The sequence below is a fragment of the Vulpes vulpes genome, chromosome 1 (genome assembly GCF_048418805.1).
Source record: "Vulpes vulpes isolate BD-2025 chromosome 1, VulVul3, whole genome shotgun sequence".
In the NCBI taxonomy this organism is placed as follows: domain Eukaryota; kingdom Metazoa; phylum Chordata; class Mammalia; order Carnivora; family Canidae; genus Vulpes; species Vulpes vulpes.
The window spans coordinates 35,531,541-35,549,627 of NC_132780.1; the positions used below are offsets into that span (position 1 = coordinate 35,531,541).

At 38.3% G+C, this 18,087-nt stretch overlaps 1 long non-coding RNA gene across 1 annotated transcript in view; it reads right to left on the minus strand.

The window, feature by feature from the left end:
* Positions 1–425: 425 nt before the first annotated feature.
* LOC140599464 (uncharacterized) overlaps positions 426–18,087 on the minus strand; it is a 48,737-nt gene continuing 31,075 nt past the window's right edge. Inside the window, exon 3 of the long non-coding RNA XR_012002354.1 lies at positions 426–1,754. This is a non-coding gene — a long non-coding RNA (uncharacterized lncRNA). The remainder of the gene's footprint in view (positions 1,755–18,087) is intronic.

Genomic DNA, 18,087 nt, shown 5'->3' on the forward strand with positions numbered 1-18,087 from the left:
CAGAGGGAAAGGATCTTCAGGCAGACTCCCTGCTGAGCACAGAGGGCTCCCTCTCACGACCCATGAGTGCAGAGGGCTCAATCTCATGACTTGAGCTGAAATCAAGAGTCAGATATGTAACCAACTGAGCCACCCAACATTCCAATCATTTGTCCTTACACCCTGACCCGGTAACCGGATGTGCTGTGGGCACTGAATCAACCTGGGAGGCATTTCTGTTCAAGGTCAAGGATGCCCCAGAACCATCATCTAGTTTGAGAAAACTATGTCCTTGCCCTGAAAGCCAAAGCAGAAATAAGTGACCCTGTCACCATAGTTCTGCTCCCACTAAGCCTGTTCTATGTACCCAAACAAGTTGGCAGAAGAGCTGCGATCTGAGGCCCAGGGTGAGGAGAGAAACTATATTTGGAAAGGAAAGAAGAACATTTACTGAGTGCTTATTGTATATTTATTATCTGTTATAAGTGCCTCATGACAATTCTCTCCTTAAATCCTCAGAACTTTACCATGCCATAGTCTTTTCCGAGAGTCCCCTGCTTGCACCACCTGGCCCAGGGAGGTTAGGGTCCACCATCATGCTCTCCCTGCATCTCTAAATCCAAAAAACAGAGGCAAGCCCCTTGTATACCTAGCCTGGACATTTTTCATGCACCAATCCCCACACTTAACTAATGAAAAGCTTACCAGAAATTGGATTAACACGTTAGGCAGATCATAGGCTCAGAGGCATATGGCAATGAGAGTAGAACCATAGGCCTACATGTTTTAATCCCGGTCTTTGTTTCAATCCCCTGCTCATGCCTTTCCCCCTTTTTTCAAGCTTGGGAGACACAGCGCTGATGTTCTTGGCTCCCTACATGTCAACAAGGCACACCACCGCAGAGCTGAAACCTTGGGGGAACTCAGACCCAAAACATTTGAGAATAGAGCATATGGCTTCCTCGAAGCAGAATGGCACAGTGACATGTGTCTTTACAAACTTAACAGGCTGTAATCTGCTGCAGCTGCTACGGAAAGCCCTGTCTATCTTGGCATTGGACATCCTCTGTTCATAAATTATCTTTTCAGCTGGGCTTAGGTATGGAAACCAGACAGCTCCTAAAGTGAAAGAGGTTTCTGGAACAGAACTAAAAAGCATATTGAGATGCCTGGCTGAGGATTCATAATTTTTAGGTCTCTTGTTGATCAGTAGAATAGTCATTTCTTTATCAGTCACGGAAGCAGCAGCACAACCATGGAGAAGCATCACAACTTTGCCTACACAGTTATTAGGGAAAATGTCATTCCTTGGCTGCAGAGAAATCTCCAGATACATAGCTAGGGAAGGGTTAGGTCCATAGCATTGTTAGATGCTCTTCTCGACCACCACCAGCTGCCTCACTTCTCACCACAGTCTATTCTAGATGTTTCCAGGTAGCGATGATGCATCACAGCATTTTCACTCTGTTCAAGCCCCTCCTGACAGGTGAGTCCTCGCTAGCATGGAAGGTCAGTGACAGCAGAAATCACATTGATCCTGTTGACTATTGTATTCCCACCACTTCACACAGAACTAGATACATAACAGGCATTAGTGAGTATTTGTTGAATGGAAAATAAATTCCTTTACTCTTAGGTCAGGTTTCTTCTCTCCCTTTGCACTCACTTTCTCCAGCTGTGGCACATGCTTCCTGGCCTCAGATTTTATTGTACCCAGATGGTTCTTCACAACATGAATTCTCTCAGAATCCGTATTTGCTGCAACCATGTGTTATCTGCAAAAGAAGTACACTACTATTAATGTACCTGCGGTCGAAAAGTGGGGTTGTTCATTGCAGCCCGAAGTGGAAGGAGATGCCTCTTTCCTTGAGACCCTAGGGAGACAGCAGTATTTTAGAATCAGATGACATTTTAAGTGTTTACTATTCCAAAGGGTCTTTCCTCTGCCTAGGTTAGGCTGCTAATCTCTTTCTTCAGATGATTTTTTCTAAGTTTTTCTTTTAAAGATTAATTGACTGATTGATTGATTGATTGATTGATTGACTGATTTGAGAGAGAGAGAGAGCATTGTAGGGAGGGGCAGAGGGAGAAACTCAGGCAGACTCCCCACTGAGTGCAGGGCCTGACACAAGGCTCGATCTCATGACCCTGAGATCGACCTGAGCTGAAACCAGGAGTCCGACGCTTAGCTGACTGCACCACCCAGGCACCCATAAGGTTTCTTTTATTACCATAAAAGTAGCTACTGCTCATTGTTAGGATGGGGAAAAGAAGAAGGTACAAAAAGTAAAAACGAGATGAATAGAAAACCTCCCCTGGTATCTGTGTCCACATGCTTCCATCTAACTTCCCACATTAGTTCTCTTTTCACTGTAGTTTTTTAATGTAGTATCTACCCCTTGAATGTTGTGGCATTTTTCCTGGGATTCTATCAACCTTTTCCCCTCTTCTCTCACGTTACTGTTCCTGGCTCATCTATGTACTATCAAGGCTTCGGGTACCCTACATGTTATTCAAATGCCCTTAGAATTGGGCTGAATTAAAAAAAAAAAAAGAATTGGGTTGAATTGAATTGAATTGCTACTCTGTCCTCCTTCCCTTCAAGGCCTGGCCAACAGAGCATGAACACAAACAACACTAGCCAAATAAAACATGCTGTTTATTAATGGCATTAGCAGAGCAGAGCTCTAGCAAAAGCTGGAATGGGAAACACAGCTCAGGCTCAAGGGACCCACTTGCTTCCCAGCCTTGAGCCCCGAGACTCAGCTATGCCAGGAATAAGTAAGCAATAAAGACCGGCACTGCAGAGGCAACCCCAAATCCACTTACAGATCTACCCATGTGGACAAGAATTAGAGGCCTGCCTCACCAGCCCCAACACGGAGGAACAGAGAGGCAGACACAGACAGAGCAAGTTCAACTCCTGATATGGCTTTGCAGTTGCCACTTGGCAGGCCGGTCTGGCCCATGGAAGCAGACAGAGCAACAAAAAGGAATAGCCATTCTTCATACAAGGGGCAAGTCCTTGACTCTCTAACCTGCCAGCAGCATGGATCCAGAGAGTAGGAAAAGAGGAAGGCATGCCATTAATAACACCATGAATACAGTGGCTCTGCCCTCAGAAAAATATAGCCCATTAACTTCAGGTTCTGAGCTACTGATGAACCTTTTCTCTCCCTTAGCAGGGAGTAATGAGGGATGTGAGATGAGACAAAGCACGCTTCCCAGCACTCCCCCAATTACTCCAATTATCTATGGGCTAAAGCTACTGTGAACAGCCAATACTGCTCCCCAGTACTGCCTGGCACATAGTAGATACTCCAGAGATATTTGTTGACTAAATTAATCAAGAAATGACTCCCAAATCTGTATGTTGTATGTCCAGTCCAGACCCCTGTCATGAACTCCAGTCCACCTTCCCCAAGCCTTCCTTCTTCTATCTCATCTTAGTAAATGGAACCACTACCAATACAATCATTCATGTCATTATCTTTCAGCTCTCTCCACCAAGGATGGATCACCCCCAAGAGAAATTAACTTATTACCCAGTAGTCAGAGCCTCCCTCACTCTCCCTTTTATGTTTTTAGCAAGATGGCAAGCAAAAAAAATTTTGCTTATTCAAAGAAATTTATCTAGACTTTTAATGTCTAGGAAACATTCCTTGAAGACAACAAAGATTGGATTCACATCCTCTTGCCTTCACTGTATTCCCTTACTTGATGGATAAGTATCCTGCAAACTTCCCTTTTCATACCTTATGAATTATATTTTAGGTCATTAATTCAAATATATAAAATTATCTTGATATTTTTAACCCCAACCCCAAATGAAAACAAAAACAAGGAACTTCCTTGGATACTGTATCTTACACACACATTTTTTAACCAAATTAAAATTATTCTGCAACTCTTATTATAGTGGTTAAAACTATCTCCCATTGTCCTATTATTCTACCTAATTTTTTTCTTGGCTTTAAAATTTTGGAAACCATCTTCAACTCCTGAATTACCAGTCAAGAAAAAGGACTATTGGGCACCCGGGGTGGCTCAGCGGTTTAGCGCCACCTTCAGCCCAGGGCCTGATCCTGGAGACCCGCGTCGGGCTCCCTGCATGGAGCCTGCTTCTCCCTCTGCCTGTGTCTCTGCCTCTCTCTCTCCTCTCTGTGTATTCTCATGAATAAATAAATAAAATCTTTAAAAAATAAAAAGGACTATTTTCTCTGTGATATGAAATGTTCAAAAGAAAGTTAATAACTTTTTCTGTGTAATTTAAAATATCTCATTTCCTGTACAAGTTCTCTGAGAGTACCCAAGACTCAAAATATCAACATGAAAGACCCATCTCAACACCAATATCTTATCATACTCCATAGTTTTTAAAAAGTTGCCAACCAGTTCTCATCTTAGCAAGAACCTAGATAATTCACTTACAGAACATCTCATAGTTCACTGGCTTGGTTTTGCTAGAAATGGGTCACAAATGTATAACATGACAAAGAATTCAAAGAAAATAATTAATTATGGTATCAAACAGCACTTGAATCAAAAGAGAACAGGTATGTAACCAAGGCTTAACTGCAAAAATAAATTAACATATGAAATGCCTAGACAGGGCAGAAATAAAATGTCACCCCTGGTCAGGGGCTATTATAGAAGGAGACTAACATTAATTCATTTATCCCTGATTATTAGAGAAGAATATGATTTCTGCCCAGAAAGGACCTCAGAATGTTTATCCACTGGCCCAATAAGGACACTGTCTGCAGTTTATTTTAACTGGAATATTTGAAGAGCCAAAATATTCCATTTGCCAAGTTATAGAAATCAATAAATCTTACTGTATAAACTGGTTCTTGGCATTCTCAGCCATTATTCCTACTTTTTATCATCTGGCCCACATAAAGCTATTAAAGTAATTCTTTTCAGATTGGGCATTTTTCTGGGGAAAGTATTTGTAATAGCTTCCTTTTAACTTATGAATTTATTCAAATTAAATATCTGCAGGCAGGATCACCTCTGGAATATGAAATACTCGAAGAGTTTATATTCTATAAAGTCAGAGATCTGACTTCAGCGGTGAATCTACCACTTCTCAGCTGGGTGGCCTTAAGTAAATCATGTTTTCTGAGCTGAAAGTTTTTTATTTGTAAGATAGAGATGATGACAATACTCACCTCATAAGATTTTGGTGCAAATTTAATGACATTATACATGCAATGAGACAAAGACATGTAGGCACCCCATAAATGCTCTTTTCAAAGAAAGTACAGATGAATAATTTTACATCTTTAAATGAGGAAAGTCTTTCCATGCATGGTGAAAAACAAGAAACCATAAATTAAAATATTAATATGTTTACATAAAACAAAGTTTTTTGAGTAACAAAAATATTTCAGTCAAGAATAAAAGACACTTCAAGAAAAATATTTGCAACGTATGTACCAGGAAAAGGGTAAATATGCACAGTGCATCACATTCTTATAAATCAGTATGAAACAGGAAAAAACAGGCAAAGGATATGAATACATAATTCAAAAAAATGGAGCCAATACCTATATGAACAGATGTTCAGCCTCACTAGGAATCAAAGAAATATAAATAAAGCAACAGATTGGCTATGATGAAAAAGATGGGTAAAACCCAACATTTGCAGGTGTGGAAGCTGGTAAGTATATTGATTGACCAGATCTTTTTAAAGAGCTCTTTAGTGATATGATCAAAATTTTAAATATGGATTCCCTCCTCTTGGTTATATGATTTTTTTTCTGGGTATTTTATATGGGTATTATTTCCACAGTTGGACAAAAAAAAAATAAAGCTATTTTCATTTTGTAAAATTAAAATAGTTTTCCCCTTATTCTCAGGGTTGTTATGAGAATAGAATTACATTCTCTCCCAAATAAGATCACAGACAGCCTTATAGGGAATGATCATAGCCAAAATGATTACTAATATCCATGTGGTACCTCATAAATGGCAAAAGTACTGCCACTTACCTCAATTCTCATAACTGCTATTCATAAACAGAGCTGGAACTCTCATTGCTCCACTAGGAATGAGCATGAGTCTACAGGCTCTTTTTATCCACAGGTGGCATCAGGCATTGCCCCATGGACTGGAAAAATGGGAACGGGGCCAAAATTCAGGAACCTGGACCATCTTCTCCACTGGCCATCCCCTAGGGGGCACTCAACTATCAGTAAGTTAATACCTATATAGCACCTTTAGGCTCTTTTGCCTATTGTTCTTTGGCCTACTGCAATATATTGCATAAAAGGGACTGCTTGCCATCTGTTGAATGTTAAAAAGAACTGCTCCTCATTGCAACTTTATGAAATCAGTCTTGTTCTTTAAGATCCTTATCAGATCTGTCCATGGGATGTGAGAATTGCCCCTTCCTGCCAGTAAGAGCTTAAATTTACACTCTTATCTATGACCCCATCAGAAATCATGATGACCAAAATTAGGATTGGGCAAACTGCTCTGCAGTTATATCCCAGATCCCAGTCTTCACCTCATCCACCCACACCATTATACTTGTCAGGCTACTTTCCTACATTAGGTACCAATATGCTTATCTTCTTTCCCTCTCACATTTTTTCAAAAAGATACTGGAGAAAAAAATACACAAGCCTTCTGAGACTCATTCATACTAAAGTACAAATGAGGCCAAAAGCAATGGCATTTCATACCGACAGGATAAAAAAATCTAAGGTAATATATAGTGAGGTTACTATAAGTACAATCTCAGTGTATTCAATTATTTGCAAAATATTTTGAGGTGAGAAGCTGTTTCTGACATCGTATTAATAATGGTGCCACACAACATTGACCAGAGGACCTAGGCCCAGATTTAGCCAGATTTGGGTATTTAAACATTATTTATCAGTATATCTTTTTTTTTAAAGATATTTATTTATTTATTTATTTATTTATTTATTTATTTATTTATGAAAAACACAGAGAAAGAGGCAGAAACATAGGCAGAAGGAGAAGCAAGCTCCCTGCAGGGAGCCTGATGCAGGGCCGGATCCCAAGACCCTGAGGTCATGACCTGAGCCCAAGGCAGATGCTCAACCACTGAGCTACCCAGGTGCTGTATTTAACAGTATATCTTGAAAGTTAGGGAATTTTCCTGAAATACACCATAATCTTCTCTATGGGACCTTAAACCTCACCAGCAATTGACTGTGAATAGCTGGTATAAGCATTATGTTTACTTAGAATGTCCTGGAAAACCGTAAGAGACTCAGAATTTCTTTAAAGTCTTAAAAAAAGAATATGCCAAAGTAGAGGGGTAGCCACTTTTCAGCCTGAAATAAATTGTAGCAACTACTATGCACTCAATTACAAAAAGAGCTCTATTAATGAAATCTTTCATTTTCTGTATCAAAAAAAGGTCAAGTAAACTACAGTGGAATAGTATGGAATCAGTAAGAATGACAATGTAAACTATTATTTGAGGGCACAGAAAGCTGTCCATGATATATATTTTGAAGTAGGTTAGAAGTATGGATATTGCAACCCCATTTTTTAAATGTATGTAACAGGGCATTGTTTTCAAGGAGGAAGAATTAAGCCAATGTGTTTTCATTCTCATTAATCCATAATTCCAAGTCACCCTATGGCTCCAATATCGAGATCCCTGTCGATGGCCTCAGGTTCTACCCTAGGGTAGAGAGGACACTACTTCCAAAAGTAGAAATCTATCCTAAGACGGCCCCTTTCAAAGTGGTTACTGAAAGAATAAGGGAAAGGAGATAAAGGATGCAGATTTGTGCAGGCATTCTCTCCAGAGGCTGACGGCTCAGAGGTGAGAAGGTGGGAGCCTATGTAGTGCACAGGTTGAGGAAAATGCCTAAGACAAAGGGACTTTCACCTGCTTCCTTTAAGTAACACTGAATTGCTGCTAAGTTTTTTCTGTACTTAATAATCACCACACACTGTTGGAAAATTAAGAGGATATATGGTTCCCATTGTATCCCAGTATCGTACACACAAAAATAAACACACACAATTATGTGCAGGAGATGGGGAAAATATCATTTGCCCAGTAGCGATAACAGAAGTTGGAGCTGGATAAATAATGTGGCATGGGACTTAGAGCAGGCACTCTTCCAACCTGATTTGGCAGCAAATCTTTCTCCCTCATCGTAAACACAGGCTCCATCTCACTTCAAAGCTCTGGCCACTTTTAGCCACCAGAAACCGAACCAGTTCTCCAAACTAGACAAAAGACCATCTACTGGTTTCAATTAGTCATTAAAAGTGCTCTGTTAAGTAGAAAGAATATGTTCAGTGACCAACCCGAAGAAGAATCTTCCCTAAGGAAATTTTGCTAGATTCTCTAACAGCACAGCAAAAGAGAGGTTCTAGACAAAGCAGCTATGATTAGCAAAGAAAAAGAAAAAAATGAGGAAAATATCATAGTGTAGGTTTCAAAACTGTCTACGTGCCATGTAACACAATCACTTGTTGCCAAATGCAGTCAGACTATGGAAATCATGACCTGTAATCATTAAAAATAGGGTTTAATGCCTTTCCATTGCCCACAAATTTAAGACAGATGACATGACTAGCCTCATCCCAGCCAAGATAGACAAGACTTTTGGATTTAGGGGGTTTTTTTTTTGGTTTTTTGTTTGTTTGTTTTTTGTCGTTTTGTTGTTTGGGGTGGGTTGTGGGTTTTTTTGTTTTGGCGTGTTTTGTTTTGTTTTGTTTTGTTGCCTCTCGTTATTCCCAGAGTATGATTTTCTAAGAACTAAAACCTTTACAAATGTAACTAACCCTTCCAACTAACTGGAGTTGCCAATTGGTTCAGAGCCTAAGACCATGTCCAGGGAGTTCTATAAATTTTGCATAATGCCAAATACATAATCCTTGTTTCTAAACTTTCTCAATATGCTTTGACAATGGCAAGACAAAGGGAAAATTGTTATTGCAGCTAAAGCAATTGTTCAATGGAGCCCAGACTTGTGGAACTGTGATGACTGCATTTAAAAACTTAGATTCTTCAGGGCAGCCCGGGTGGCTCAGCGGTTCAGCCCAGGGCATGATCCTGGGGACCCAGGATCAAGTCCCACATCGGGCTCCCTGCATGGAGCCTGTTTCTCCCTCTGCCTGTGTCTCTGTGCCTCTCTCTCTGTGTGTCTCTCATGAATGGATAAATAAAGTCTTAAAAAAAAAAAACAACTTAGATTCTGCCCTCTTAGGTATGACATGGACCAAGGTCCTACATGGGGCACAATGCACAGCTTCCAAGGCCTTCTGTCTGCTGAGGAACCATGAAGCTAAGAGTCAAAACTCCTGACTTTAATTCTGATACTATATTTGATTCACTTCTGCCCAAGTTTTGCTAAACATCACTATCCAATACCACTTAAATGTTTGGAAATCCTCTAATATGTTCCATGACTGAATTTTCCCTTTTTTTTTTCTTGGAAATGCCAAAAGGGCTCAGTCACCTATGCAGTTGAATAATAACAAAAGCTGGAAAGCTACAAGAGAAAGTATTTCAAATATCCTTGCATGACTATTTAAGCCAAGCTTAGTTTTCTGTTTTCTGCAAATCAATATTGAAAGTAGTTTCTTTTTTTCTAAGCACATGTTCTAACGGTGAGGCAATTTCAAATAAGAAGTATTAACTGAAAACCATGTAGCAATGTAGTACTATGACTACACTGCAAAATAAAAACAAGCAAATGAGATTTAGCACCTGCCCTTGAGAATCTGTAATTCATTTGTTCAAGTTAAACGTATTTAGCATTTACTATAGGACAGAAGAGCCACGATCCCTGCCTTCACAGAGCACACAGAATGGTGGAATGATCAATAATTAAGCAATTACATGGAGTGCCTGGGTGGCTGGGTTGGTTGAGCATCTAACTTTGATTCCAGGTCAGGTCATGATCTCAGGGTTGTGAGATCGAGCCCTGAGTCGGGTTCCATGCTCAGCTCAGAGTCTGTTTGTCCCTCTCTCTCCCTTTGCATGTGTTCACACATGTTCTCTCTCTCTCTCCTTCTCTTTCTCTCTTTCTCTCAAATAAATAAAATCTTTTAAAAAATAAAATAAAATAGGGGCACCTGAGTGGCTCAGTTGTTGAGCATCTCCCTTTGGCTCAGGTGGTGATCCCTGGGTTCTCAGATGGTGTCCCGCATCATGCTCTCCGCAGGGAACCTGTTTCTCTATCTTCCTATGTCTCTGCCTCTCTCTCTGTCTCTCATGAATAAATAAAATCTTTAAAAAAATTAAATTAAATTAAAAAGATAATTAAACAAGTCATTACAATGTGTCACACTAGAGAAAGTCTGGCATGGTGTGGAGGCACAAATGGACACCTACCATGAGCTTGGAAAAGTCAAGAAAGGCTTTCTAGAGAGAGCTAAAGCCTGAACTACAAATAGACTTTTCAAGACAAAACAGGAATATTCCCGGTTTTACAGATGATTATGCTGGTGAAGACAGGTGCTTGTTTATGGCTTGAATTATTCATTCACTAATTCCACAAGTATTTATTGAACACACACTATGTTTCAGGTATATAATAAAAGGGATTCTCTTCTTAATGTTATTATTGTAGTAGTAGTATCAAAGATAATATCATCTAATAAGTTATAGATTATGTGTTTATTAATTTTGTCTTTCATGCAACAAACACTGGACTGAATGCCTAAGAAGATAGCTGACATTCCTCAAGTTGCTGACATGAAAAGGAGTCAAAATCAGGCAAAGGTTCTGCCCACAACTCAAGTTAATTCAACCAGTTAGGTAATTATTCATTATACTTCAATTCTTTGTGCTATGGAAAATATTGCTGATTTTAAAATACACAGGAAGTTTTGTCAGGGATCTATGATTCTAATCATTCCATTTATATATGAATACTAACTGTGCAAAATAATATATTAAACATATGCTTAAAATATATCGAAACGGTAACATACCTGGGGATGGAGACTGTAATGTGGTAGTAGATGTTTAACAAGTTCTCGAGAAAACACAAAATATCTTACTTTGACTATTTCAGTTGCTGTGATATAAACAGTCCCCACCATGGCCAAATGCAAACTATCAATGTTTTACCAATTGGTTTGTAAAATTTCTGAAAACTTATCAATCAACCTTTAGGAGCTGATATAAGCCAGCACTAACATACCACTAGGTGAAAGTAAGAGATAAAAATTCTCTTAGTTTCTTGCATTGTCCTGGATGTATTAAAAATAATAATTTATATTACTTTTCAGTAGAAAAAATAATAACTTATATTAGACTCTAACAATGACAAAGATCATCATTTCTAGGTAACTATTAAAAGACAAGTAGAGGAATGCATTAAGAACAAGCAATTGGAGAGAAAATAGAATAATGAAAAATGTTTAATCAAAGAAAATGCAAGAAAGGAGAGAAAATAAAATATAAAATAGGTGGGACAAACTAAAAACTAATAATAATATTATAGAAATAAAGTGTATAGTAATTGTAATTAAGTGTAAATGGACTATACACCCCTATTAAATGTCAAAGTTGTCAGGGTGGATGTAATCCAAGATCTAACTACATGCTATTCAACATTCTTTAAATATAAGGACATAAAATGAATAAAAATACATGATGACATTTTGTAATATATACATAGCAAATCATTATGTTGTACATCTTAAACTTACACAATATTATGTCAGTTATATCTCAAAGCTGAGATGAAAAAAGCAACATATATTTTTAGAAAGCAAAATACTGGAAATATACATACCACACAAATACCAATCAATAAAAGCTTACTTAGCTATAATTATATCACATAAAGTAAATTTTAAGGTAAGAAAATTGCTAAACATATATTTCATAATAATAATGGGTCAACTAGGAAGATATAAAATTTTTATAAAAGAAAATTTTTAAATTAGTATTCAACAAGAAAAATTAATGAAATAGGAGGAACAGACAAATCCACAATTACAGTTGAAGACTTCAACCCTCCCCAGTAATTAATAGAACAAGAAGATAGACAGTCAATAAGATTCTAGAAGATTTTAACACTATTAACCAACTTGACCTAATTAACATTTATGCAACACTCAGCAAATAACTGCAGTATATTTATTCTTTTCAAATGTACATGGAAACATATACAAAAAATTCCCTATATGCTGGGCCATAAGGCCAATTTCAACAAATTCTGAAGTGACTAAAGTCATATAGAGAACAGTCTCTGACCACAGTTGAATTGATGATTAAATCAATATGAAAAGAGAGCAAGAAAACTAAATGTTTGGAAATTAAGCAATATATTTATAAATAACCTGTGGACCAAAGAGGAAATCACAGTGGAAATTAGAATTATTTTAACTGGGCAGCCCAGGTGGCTCAGTGGTTTAGTGCCGCCTTCAGCCCAGGGCCTAATCCTGTAGACCTGGGATCGAGTCCCACATCAGGCTCCCTGCATGGAGCCTGCTTCTGCCTGTGTCTCTGCCTCAATCTCTTTCTCTCTGTGTCTCTCATGAATAAATAAATAAAATCTTTTAAAAAAGGTATTTTAACTGAATGATAGCAAAAAATATAACACAGCAAAACATAATTTGCTTCTAAAGCAGTCCATACAGAGAACTGTAGCACCTTAAATGTGTCTATTAGAAAAGGCTAAAAATCAGTGACCTAAAAATACATCTCCAAAAGTTAGAAAAACAAGAACAAATTACACACAAAGAGTGAAGAAACAAGGAAATGACACAGATACAAAAAATAATTAATGAAGTGGAAACAAATTATTCAGTAGAAAAAATTAGCGAAGCCAGAAGTTTTGTTTTTAAAAGATTCATAATTAATAAATTCCTAGTAATTCGGACCAGAAAAAACAGAAAGTTACAATTTACCCTTGCCAGAAATAAAAAGAGGACATCACAGATTTAACAGGCATTTTTTTTAAAAGATGCTATTATAAATTATCGTAGGCTACTCAACTTGAAAATTTGAGTGAAATGGGCAAATTCCTGGAAAAATACAACTTACCAAAACTAACATAAGAAAAAAACTGAAAATCTGAATAATCCTTTATCTATTAAGGAAACTGAAAGCTTAATTAAGAGCCTTTCCACACTTTCTCTCAAGATGGCAGAGAAGTAGGGAGGCCCTGAGTCTGTCTCATTCCTTGAATACAACTAGATAGTTATCAAATTATTCTGCAAACCTAAGAATCAATCAAAAGTCTGAGAAAACAAATACTCCAAGTCTACAGGTAGAAAAGCCACCACCTCTTGGGAGGTGGGAGGTAGAAGGTGTGGGGACTTGAGCCCAGGGCGACATAGCTGAGTATACAGTGGCAGGGAGGGAGCCTGCTTAAGGAGGCTACTGCAAGATAGTATAAGCAGCAGAGCATAAAACTGGAACTTTTAGAAGTCTGCTACAGTGGGGGACAGACCTGGCCTAAAGGTGCTCAGGCAGTGAAGCAGAACAGAATCCCAGGTATGACGCCATGATCTGAGGATCGCCTGGGCTGTGAGAAGAATGGGTGACGCCTAAGTGCAGCACAGTTTCCAGGTAAAAGAGTGGGGAGACCAGTGGAGAATAGTGAGTCTATGGGCAGGCTTTCTGCTCTGTATTGCCATAAACTGTGAACTGATGCTGGGTCATGTGACTGCTTTCCTGGGACAGGTCCAGCAAAAGGCATGGCAAGATCCACCCCCAGTAGTCCCTAAAATTTGGAGTTTTGAAACTCAGTCACCTGCAGGAGATTAAAATGGCAGGCACAGGCAGGATGAACACAGAGTTCTGACAGAAACCTGGGAGACAAGAGTGAATGACTGCTCTTCTGTGAGGGCTCACTGAAGAATGGGGAGGGGGGTGCAAACTTTCAACTCCAGGGCTAGAGAGTAGTGTGCGGCCATATTCATCCCACCCACGAGTCCTGAAAGTCTTCAGGGAGCAAAACAGCACTGCCTGGTGGAGTCTGGAGCTGCTTACCCAACCCTGCCATCCTGTGCACTGGAGGTGCATTTCCACCAGGGCAAGTCCACCTGAGAACCAGCACAACAGGTCCCTCCCCCAAAAGACCAGCATGAAGAACTCCCTCCTACCAAGTTTACCGATCATAGAGGCTGCAAAGCTTCACCTCCAGGGGAAAACAGTATCTAGCATCCTTTATACTTTTCTTCTTTAGCTTTTTGTTATTTTTTAAATTATTTTTTTATTTTTCCAATTCTTTATTCTTTTTAAATTTTTATATATATATATATTTTTTTTTGTTTCCTTTAATTGTATTTTGTTTTTTTTTTTCCTTGCTTTCTTATTTGGGGATCTAATTTCTTTTAACAAGCAGACCAAATCACACCCAGGATCTAGTTTTTTAATTTTTTTGTAGTTGTTGTTATAATTATTTTTGTTGCTTTTCTTCCTTCCTTTCTTTCTTTCTTTCTTTCTTCTTTCTTCTTTTCTTGTCTGGACAAAACAATAAGATGGAAAAATTCATCCCCCCCAAAAAAGAACAGGAGGTAGTACTTACAGCCAGGGATTTAATCAATTCGGATATAAGATGTCTGAACTAGAATTTAAAACAATGATTATAAGGATACTATCTGGGCCTGAAAAAAAGCATAGAAGACACTACAGAATCCCTTATTGTAGAGATAAAAGAACTAAAATCTAGTCTGGCCAGAATTAAAAATGCTATAACCAAGATGCAGTCCCAAGTGTAGGCCATAACAACAGAGATGAATGAGGTAGAAGACTGTATTAGTGTATAAAAGAATAAATTATGGAAAATAATGAAGCTGAAAAGAAGAAAGAAAACTATTAGGTCACAAAGGTAGACTTAGGGAACTCAGTGATTCCATAAAGTGAAATAACATCCATATTATAGGAGTTCCAGTAGAAGAGTGTGAAAAGGGGGCAGAAGGTTTATTGGAACAAATCATAGCTGAGAATTTCCCTAATCTAGGGAAGGAAATAAGCATTTAAGTCCAAGAGCCCCAAGAACTCCCCTCAAAATCAACAAAATCAACAAAAATGACATATTACGGTGAAACTTACAAATTACAAAGATAAAGAGAAAATCCTGATAGCAGCTAAGGACAAGAAGTCCTTAACCTATGAGGTAGATACATGACGCTGGCAGCAGAGACCTGTCAGGCCAGAAAGGATTAGCATGATATATTCAACGTGCTAATGGGAAAAATACGCAGCCAGGAATACTTTATCCAGCAACACTGTCATTTAGAATAGAAGGGAGATAAAGAGTTTCCAAGCAAACAAAAAAATAAAGGAATTGGTACGCCTGGGTGGCTCGGTGGTTGAGCGTCTGCCTTTGGCTCAGGGTATGATCCTAGAGTCCCAGGATCAAGTCCCACATCAGGCTCCCTGCAGGGAGCCTGCTTCTCCCTCTGCCCATGTCTCCACCTCTCTCTCTGGGTCTCTCATGAATAAATAAATAAAATCTTAATAAAATAAAATAAAATAAAATAAAATAAAATAAAATAAAGGAATTCGTGAACACTAAACCAGCCCTGCAAAAATATTAAAGCAGACCCTTTGATCAGAGACGCCAAAATTAACAAAGACTAGAAAGGAACAGAGACAATCTAGAGAAACAGTGACTTTACAGGCAATACAATGGCACTAAATTCATACCTTTCAATAAATACCCTGAATGTACAAACATTATATGTTCTCATTCGGTTGGGGAATGTAAATAATAGTGAAAGGGAATATAAGGGAAGGGAGAAGAAATGTGTGGGAAATATCAGAAAGGGAGACAGAACATAAAGACTCCTAACTCTGGGAAACGAACTAGGGGTGGTGGAAGGGGAGGAGGGCGGGGGGTGGGGGTGAATGGGTGACAGGCACTGAGGGGGGCACTTGACGGGATGAGCACTGGGTGTTATTCTGTATGTTGGCAAATTGAACACCAATAAAAAATAAATTTATTATAAAAAAATAAATACTCTGAATGTAAATGGACTAAATGTGCCAATCAAATGACATAGGGTATCAGAATGGATTAAAAAAAACAGGACCCGTCAATATGCTACCTACAGGAGACTAATTTTAGATCCAAAAACACCTGTAGATTGAAAGAGAGGGGAAGGAGAATCATTTATCATGCTAATGGACATGAAAAGAAATCTGGAGTAGCCATCCTCATATCAGACAAAATAAATTTTTTTAAGATTTATTTCTTCATTTGAGAGAGAGAGAGAGAGTGACCAGCATGCATGTGCGGGAAGGGGCAGAGGGAAAGAATCTTCAAGCAGACTCCCCACTGAGCTCAGAGCTTGATACGGTGCTCAGTCTTACAACCCATGAGATTATGACCTGAGCCAAAACCAAGAGCCAGACACTCAACTCACTGAGCCACCCAGACACTCCCAGATAAACTAGATTTTAAACCAAAGACTGTAATAAGAGATGAAGAAGGATACCATATCATAATAAAAGGGTCTATCCAACAAAAAGATCTAAAATTTGTAAATATTTATGCCCCTTAACTTGGGAGCATCCAAACATATGAATTAATTAATAATAAACTTAAATTCACTGATAATAATTCGATAGTAAGGGGTTTTAACACCTCACTCATAGCAATGGACAGATCATCTAAGCAGATCAACAAGGAAACAGGATTTTGAATGATACACTGGACCAGACGGACTTCACAGATATAGTCAGAGCATTTCAATCATATATTCAGAATACTTATTCTTTTTGAGTGCATATGAAACATCCTCCAGAATAGATCACTTACTGGGTCACAAATCAAGACTCAATTGGTACAAAAAGAATGAGATCATACCATGCATATTTTCAGATCACAATACTATGAAACTTGAATTCAATCACAAGAAAAAATTTGAAAAAAAAAAAAAAGAAAAAATTTGAAAGGACCACAAATACATGGAGGTTAGAGAACATCCTACTAAAGAATGAATGGGTCAACCAGGAAATTAAAGAAGAATTTTTTTTTAAGATTGTATGTATTTATTCATGAAAGACACAGAGAGAGGCAGAGACACAGGCAGAGGAAGAAGCAGGCTCCTCACAGGGAGCCCAATGCGACACTTGATCTCAGGATCCGAAGATCACAATCTGAGCCAAAGGCAGATGCTCAGCCACTGAGCCACCCAGGAGTCCCTTAAAGAAGAATTTTTTTTTTAAAACTTGGAAGCAAATGAAAATGAAAACACAACAGTTCAAAATCTTTGGGATGAAGCAAAGGTAGTCCAGAGAAAAGTATATAGCAATACAGGTCTTCCTTAAGAATCAAGAAAAGTCTAAAATACACAACCTAACCTTAAACCTAAAAGTTCTGGGGCGGGGGGGGGGGGGGGGACAGCAGATAAAGCCTAAATCCAGCAAGAGAAGAGAGATAATAAATATTAGAGCAGAAATCAATGATATAAAAATCAAAAGAACAACAGAAACTAGGAGCTAGTTCCTTGAAAGTATTAAACAACATTGAGAACCCCCTAGCCAGATGTATCAAAAAGAAAAGAGAAAGGACTCAAATAAAATCATGAATGAAAAAAATAAATAAAATCATGAATGAAAGTGGATCACAACCAACACCAAAGAAATATAGACAATTATAAGAGAATACTATGAGCAATTATATGCCAACAAATTAAGCAATCTGGAAAAAAATTTCTAGAAATATATAAACCATCAAAACTGAAACAGGAAGAAATACAAAATGTGAAGAGACTTCTAACTAGCAAAGAAACAGAATCAGTAATCAAAAATCTCCCAACAAACAAGTCTCCAGGGCCAGACGGCTTCCCAGGGGAATGCTACCAAGTGCTTAAGGAAGAATTAACACCTATTCTCCTGAAACTGTTCCAAAAAAATAAATGGAAGGAAAACTGCCAAACTCATTCTATGAGTCCAGCACTACCTTCATCCCAAAACCAGGCAAAGACCCCACTAGAAAGGAGAATTACAGACCAATATCCCTGATGAACACAGATGCAAAAAATTCTCAATAAGATACTAACTAATCAGATCCAACAGTACATTAAAAGGATTATGCACCACAACCAAGGATTTGTTCCAAGGCTACAGAAATGGTTCAACATCTGCAAATCAATCAATGTGATACACCACAAGAATAAAAGAAAGGA